This window comes from Gadus morhua, chromosome 12 (genome assembly GCF_902167405.1).
Source record: "Gadus morhua chromosome 12, gadMor3.0, whole genome shotgun sequence".
Classification (NCBI taxonomy): Eukaryota; Metazoa; Chordata; class Actinopteri; order Gadiformes; family Gadidae; genus Gadus; species Gadus morhua.
The window spans coordinates 20,625,867-20,633,799 of NC_044059.1; the positions used below are offsets into that span (position 1 = coordinate 20,625,867).

Sequence of the window (7,933 nt, forward strand, 5' to 3'; positions counted from 1 at the left end):
GATAAACACGATTCCTCTCGATCTCCCAATCGAGACCCAGGAGCTAGACGGGAGGACCCTCACACGTGTGGAACGCCGCACCGTTCCGCTCAACCTGCTAGTTTCTGGGAATCACCATGAAACCATATCCCTCCTGGTGATTTCCAGCCCCTTCTCCCCGGTCGTTCTGGGCTACCCCTGGTTTCGGACTCACAACCCTCAGATCGATTGAGGATCAGGACGCATCCTTTCATGGAGTACCCATTGCCTGTCCCAGTGCTTGCGGTCCGCTCAGGCCCCTCGGGCGACAGAGCTCGAGTCTATACCCGAAGCTCCTAACCTGTCCCCCGTACCGGAAGAGTACCACGACCTTGGGTCCGTGTTCAGTAAGTCCCATGCCTTGACCTTGCCCCCCCAACGCCTGCGCCATCGACCTCCTCCCAGGAGCCCCCCTTCCTAGCAGCCGTCTGTTCAACCTCTCCCGCCCAGAACACGAGTCAATGGAGGAGTACATTGGGGAATCCCTCGCCGCTGGAATCATCCACCCTTCATCGTCACCTGTTGGAGCGGGTTTTTTCTTCATCAGCAAGAAGGATAAATCGCTTCGCCCCTGCATCGACTACCGTGGTCTGAACGACATCACAGTGAAAAATAAATACCCACCACTCATCAGTTCCGCCTTCGTCCCCCTCCACGGAGCCTCCGTTTTCTCCAAATTAGATCTGCGCAATGTATATCACCTGGTCCGCATTCGGGAAGGCGACGAATGGAAAACGGCTTTTAATACCCCTTTGGGCCTCTACGAGTACCTTGTTATGACCTTCGGCCTCACCAACGCCCCCCGCAGTGTTTCAGTCTTTTGTTAATGATGTCCTCCGGGACACGTTGAACTTCACAGTTTTTGTCTATATCGACGATATTCTAATATTTTCAAGATCCATGGAGGAGCACAGGGTCCATGGCCGACAGGTTCTGCAGAGGTTGTTGGAGGGCCAGACTACCCGTCCACTGTCTGGCCCGTGTCCACCTGATTGCCTGCCCGGTACCAGACCCCCGCCCGCCTGACTTCCCAAACGATTTACCATTAAATTCCTTTACCCTTACCCTGTCTCCGCCTCCCTGTGTTTAGCACTTGGGTCCCAGTTTCCCGTACCGTAACAGCTACACCCATTTATAAATGGTTTATTCAATTTAACTTAGAAACTATGGATTTGTTTTTATTTAAGTTAAAATAAAAATTACAGCATTACTTGCCTGGTAACAACCTCCGCAGGAACAGTTTTCCTCTAGTGTCATGGAACGTCTTCTTAAATATTGGGTACAAAGCCTTGTTTGTTTCCATGGTATAACCATGTTCGTACCTTTGTAATAGATTATTCCACTGTCCGTGTAGTTAACTGGAACTTGTACCATAGACAGTATGTTCTGCAACGTTACTAGTAAACAAACATTTACCCAGTAAGTAAGCTGAAACTGTACTGTAAAAGGAAGCCTTGTTTGTTTCCATGGTATTACCAGGCTCTTACCATCTAATTTGTAACTGGTTATTCCCTTTTCCATGCAATCAACACAAACTTGTACCATAAATATTCTGCAAGAATACTAGGTAAAACATGACAATTTACCTAGTAAGTAAGCTGAAACTGTACTGTAAAAGGCAGCCTTTTTTGTTTCCATGGTATTAGCAGGCTCTTAACATATATTTTGTAATATATTTTTACCTTTTCCATGCAATCAACAAACTTGTAACATATGTTCTGCAACGTTGTTCACCAGTAGTTTAGCTTTTTGAATCATTCGTTCACCAGGAGTTAAGAACTTTAATTTTAGTTATAAAACCCCAAACCTATGTTGATGAAAGGCATATTAAAATGAAACAAAAACAAATGCTTAATTTTCAAACAATTCATTTCACACAAACAGGCACTGAACACTGAAAAAATCGGACAAACAAAAGAGCTGTCTAAATCAACTCAATTTAAATGTTACTGATAGTGTTCTGATAAAACACATGACAGTGCTATGGCAAGTGACCAAAATGCAGACTGCTTCAACCTGTACAACTTGAATAAGTGGCGAGTATCATGCAGTCCACTCGATGAATGAGAGACGGCTCTTTAGTGTCCTTTCTGCGGCTTCTCCGCAGTCTTGTCGTGGCAATTTCTCTATAAGTTTTGCTTCTAAGACAGATGAGATATTTAGATGCAAAAAGCACACAATACTCGTTGGCAATTGGTGGTCATATATATTTGTAATAAAAGTACAAACAAAGATACATCACAACATGCATCAACAAACAACAAAACAAGCATACAATACAATAATCTGAGGCCTCAGATGGGAGTTCGCCCTGCGTCTCACTTCATTCTCTAAAGGTTCGCAAGAAGAATTCCACTGAGTGGCTAAAGTCAGGAGTTCTTATACAGTTAGATTAGGTTCTTGAAGGCAGCTGTCCCCCAATAAACCAAAAGCTTTTGTTAACCAGATGGTAATCTATTGATTGAAGTTCCTCAGGATGCCATAAATAAGGGATCGCGGCCGTGCCATGTAACCCTTTGTTTCCCGACCCTTCCCCAGGGGGTCGAGGAACAGGCCATAACCAACAGAAGATAATACGGGAACAGAGTGAGATCACCAACCACAAAGGTTTACATTTTAGACGACCCTGAAGGAGAGCAGTGGGGTGTTCCACAAAGCCGGTTTTATCACATAACCGGGTAAGTTAACGCAGGGTTTGCGGTAACCCTAGGTTTTCCGTTCCAAAAGGAACACGGTATGTTAGGTGCTATAGAAGAATATGCTCTGAATCAAACCTGGTCGGAGCAGATTTTGCGCAGGTTAAGTTTAAAGATAACCCGGTTTTGCTCAGGGTATTTAAACCCGCGTTCACCACAGCTTTTACGTGATCACAATGGCATGCCCTTTTGACGAGAGGCCGGTTGATATCGGAGCGCAAATAATTCGTGCAATTCACAGAGAGAGATTAATTAGACCACGGCTCGACATATTGTCCTTTCCGGAGGACTTTTTGCTTGAGAGATATCGTTTTTCACATGATTCTTTGCTATATTTAAATAACCTTCTCCAACCCTACATTGCAAATGTTACCAATCGTGGATCTGCCCTCAGTTCACTGCAAACAATTGCACAGCTGTTTTTTTGCGACGGGAAGCTTTTTATACAGTGTAGGAGATGCTGAGCACATAGGCAAAGCCACGGTCTGCCGCTTAGTACGTACAGTTTGTCTTGCGCTGAAGCGGTTGTTGCGTAACTTCATCGTTTTTCCAGGCCACAAACCCACGAGACGCATGAAAATGGAGGTGCAGGTCAGCATTATCTACTTTACGTGTTCCCAAATGGCACCGAAATTATCCTTGTTGACTTTTCATCTGGGTGTTGTATTTCAGGATTTCCAAATGTAATTGGGTGCATTGATGGCACACAAGTGCCCACACTGGCCCCATCTATAAATTAGGCTGATTATGTGAACAGGAAAGGCTATCACAGTATAAATGGTCAGGTAAGTGTACACTGCCTATATTGGCTATATCCAATATCTCCATGGTTTGTTAATCGCTGTCGATCTTTTTTTTTTTATCACTAGATGATATGTGATGCTTCCCACATGATCACCAATGTAGAGGCAAAATGGCCTGGTTCAGTCCACGATGCCAGGAAGTATCGTGAATCCAATTTGAGCCGTTAATTTCAAGAGGGTGCGTTGCATTATGAATATATCATAGACCTCATATAATTGTGCTTGTGCAAGATAGCTCAAATAATGTATTTGATCGCAGGGCAATTCGATGGGTGGATCCTAGGAGATCGAGGGTATCCATGCCTCCCAACGCTCATCACCCCGTACCCTAATCCCGCTCCTGGACCACAGACGACATTTAACCGGGCACACAGCAGAACCCGCGTTAAAATTGAAAATACATTCAGGATATTGAAGTCCAGATTTCACTGCCTACGTGGACTAAGAGTTTGTCCGGAATGGGCATGCAACATAATTGTTGCATGCGCCGTCCTCCACAATATAGCCACCCTGCGCAGAGATGCCTCCCCCCTTTGACCCGTTCCTCGAGGGGGAACACATTCTGCAAATGGATGCAAGGGCTGGACAAAGGATGCGGGACCACATTTGCAAAAATCTTTTCAATTAAAAAAAACAAAACACCAAACACTGTTTTTATCCATCATTTTTATTCTTTATTTGCTGAGGGAGGAAAAATAATATAATTAGGCATTGAATAGCAATATCATGTCCGCGTTGAATTTCTGCCCAACCTCCTTTTTTTACCTCTATCAGCAGCTTTGTGTACTCCATTTGCAAATCAGCCTTAGCGATTTCCCGCTGAAGATGAAGACGATATAATTCTTTAGTCGTCAACTGAAATAGACGAAAATATTGTTTTAACATTCAAGCGACATACTTGGCCAATAAAGTAAGTGAGTAGCCTAGGATATACGTACGTTTTGAAGGTTCGGCTGGGCTCGCATCTGGACAACGGCATCATGTGCGTCCTCCTTTTTCGTTGCTCCAGTCGAGCAGCGAGTTTCTGTTCACAGTGGTGTAGCCAGGTACAGGTGGGGTGTCAGGGATTCTTCTCAAGTATTCCCCTAGAGTCACCTTGAAAGCCTCCAGCGAAGTGACGGTGTTGATGGACTTTGGGAGCAAGTTCCACAAACGGGAAGCATTCATTTTGAACAAGTTTTCATAGTCCCTTCTGACCGAGATCTGGGCCTTGTTGTTTAATGGGGGCGGAGTTGTTCTGATCCCCAGTCGGCTGTGCTCGCGAAACACCATTTTGATGTTGTTTGGTGCTAACCCATTCAACATTTTCCAGACGTGGATGATACAATATCGTTCCCGTCTTCGCTGCAGGGATAGGAGCTTGAGCTTCTTTAGGCGGTCCCAATAGTCGAGGTCTTGGCAACCTGCGATCTTCCTTGTGAAGTTTCTCTGGATGTTCTCCAACGCTTTGATGTCTTGTACTTTGGAGGGGCTCCAAACTGGGCAGCAGTACTCTAGCTTACTCCGTACCATCGCTTTGTACAGAGTCATCATGATGAAGGGTGAGCGATCTCTGAATACACTGAGTACCCGCAAAGCCATCTTCCTTCCACTCTGGACAGTTTGTTCAATGTGGGGAGACCACGAGCGATCACTTGACAGGAGAACACCGAGGTCCCGGACTGATTTAGCTGGCTCTATGACGTGCCTTCAGTTGTGGTATACTCCTTACAGCCTGATGTAAAGGGCAGTTGCCGTAGAAGCGATGAGGTGTTCAGGACATAGTTGAGAACCTCAAACTTCTTTTCATGGAGCAGCATGTTGTTGGCTTGCGACCATTGTATAACTAGCCACAGATCTTCTTGAAGCTGTGACACGCTCTGCATACCACTGATAGCTTTTACTAGCTTTGTGTCATCTGCTAAGCTGAGCCCTTTGCTGTGTTTTAGCACTTCGATGAGATTGTTTATGTAAAGAATAAAGAGGATCGGTCCAATCACTGTTCCCTGCGGAACTCCACTGATGACGATGCGGAACGTAGACTTCTTCCCCTCTACCATGACGATCTGTATGCGAAGTCTGAGGAATTCCTTTATCCAGTTGTATACTTTCCCCTTGATGCCGTATTTACGTAGTTCGGCAAGTAAGATGTTGTGATCTACTTTATCAAACGCTTTGGCATAGTCGAGGTAGATGGTATCGACTTCTTCTCCGTTGTGGAGACACTCTAAGACGTTGTCGACGTGGCTGATAAAACGGGTGAGGCAGCTCCTCTGTTTCCTGAAGCCGTGCTGACTCTCGCTGAGGAGTTTGCTGCCTTCCAGGTGAGATTCGAATAACTCTCAAACGTCTTGATAAGATGTGAGGTTATCGAGACTGGACGGTAGTTGGCGGGGTCCGTCTTGTTACCCTTCTTGAAGATAGGGGTGATGTATTGGGTCTTCAGTGAGGGTGGTATGGTTGCACTTTGCAGTGATTCCGTCCACATCAGCTTGAGGGGGGTTGCCAACTGCTCCTTGTTGGACTACCACCCTGTTCAGGCAAAAATTACGTGGCAAGGATGGCATGCTTTAATGTTATAGACTCTCAAAATCTTGTGGAAACTGTGACACAACTAAAGCCATCCACCTGTTGCCTTGATACTATACCTACCAACCTCTTTAAGAATGTTTTCGACTGCCTAGCAGTAGACATATTGCAGATAGTTAACAACTCTCTCCAGTCAGGCAATTTCCCAAAAGCTTTGAAAACAGTTATTAAACCCCTTTTAAAAAAGCGGAGCCTAGATGCCTCTATTATTAACAACTACAGACCAATATCAAATATACCCTTCATAAGTAAAATCATTGAGAAAGTTGTCCTCCAGCAACTAAATCACTTCCTGGCATCAACTGGTTGCTATGACACCTTCCAATCAGGATTTCGACCCCTGCACAGCACTGAGACCGCCCTTATTAAAGTTGTAAACGACATCTGTCTTAACACAGACTCTGGCAAAACCTCAATGCTAATGCTACTTGACCTCAGTGCTGCATTCGACACTGTAGACCATACATTACTTCTGGAAAGGTTAGAAAACTGGGTGGGGCTTTCAGGCACTGTTTTAAATTGGTTCAGGTCCTACCTACAAAATAGGAACTACTTTGTTTCCATTGGCGACTTTGTATCAGAATCAACCAACGTGACATGTGGAGTCCCACAAGGTTCGATCTTAGGACCCTCTTTATTCAACATCTACATGCTCCCACAAGGGCAAATCATGCAAAATAACAATATTGACCATCATTGCTATGCTGATGACACGCAAATCTATGTATCGCTATCACCAAATGACTATCGGCCCATAGATCTGCTGTGCCAGTGCATTGAGCAAGTGAAGGAATGGATGTGCCGAAATTTCCTTCAACTAAATGAGGACAAAACAGAGATAATTGTATTTGTTTCTAAAACGGAAAGGCTTAAAGTAACCCAACACCTTCACTCTCTGTCCCTGAAAACCTCAATCAAAGCCAGAAATCTAGGGGTTATCATGGATTCAGATTTACATTTTGACAGTCACATCAAATCAGTTACAAAATCGGCATATTATCACCTTAAAAATGTAGCAAGACTTAAGAGGGCTCATGTCCACCAAAGACTTACAAAAACTTGTACATGCCTTTATCACTAGTAAGCTTGATTACTGCAATGGTCTCCTTACAGGTCTCCCAAAACAAACTCTGAGGAAGCTTCAGCTTGTTCAGAATGCTGCTGCTAGAGTTCTAACAAAGACCAAAAAATTTGATCATATTACACCAATTCTGAAATCGTTACATTGGCTTCCTGTAGGTCAGAGAATTGATTTTAAAATCATGTTGCTAACCTATAAATCCCTACATGGTTTAGGCCCAAAATATTTAACTGATATGCTTCCACTACATCAGCCTTCTAGACCACTAAGATCCTCTGAGACCAATCTGTTAATTATCCCCAGAGTAAACACAAAACATTGGAAAGCAGGATTTAGTTACTATGCAACACATAGCTGGAATAAACTCCCAGATGATTTAAGACTTGCCCCAACTCTGAGCACCTTTAAAACAAGACTGAAGACTTTTATGTTTGCTATAGCTGTAGTGGCAAAAACAATCCTTTTGGTTTTCCAATAACCTTTCCTATTAATTGTTTCAAACCACCTGGAGAAAGCGGGCACAGGGTCAGACTCGCGACCCAGATCCCAAAAAGTCCAAGAGAAGAGTTGTTGCTGAATGCTTGTCGATATTTATTGTTAAGGAAATATAAAGTACAAAATAAAGTTTGCAAATTGCTTTAGAGTTCAGCGTTCTCGCAAGCCAAGCTCTATCGCGGATCCAGGCCGAGGTCAAAAGACTGTATGCTCGGCACGCCTTCTGCCGCTCATGCGCTATGCTCTCCAATTTACTGAGCGGCACACTCTGC

The 7,933-nt window shown here is 44.3% G+C and overlaps 1 pseudogene; it reads left to right on the plus strand.

The window, feature by feature from the left end:
• Nucleotides 1-2,890: 2,890 nt before the first annotated feature.
• LOC115555042 (putative nuclease HARBI1) lies at nt 2,891-4,054 on the plus strand (annotated as a pseudogene).
• Nucleotides 4,055-7,933: the final 3,879 nt, after the last annotated feature.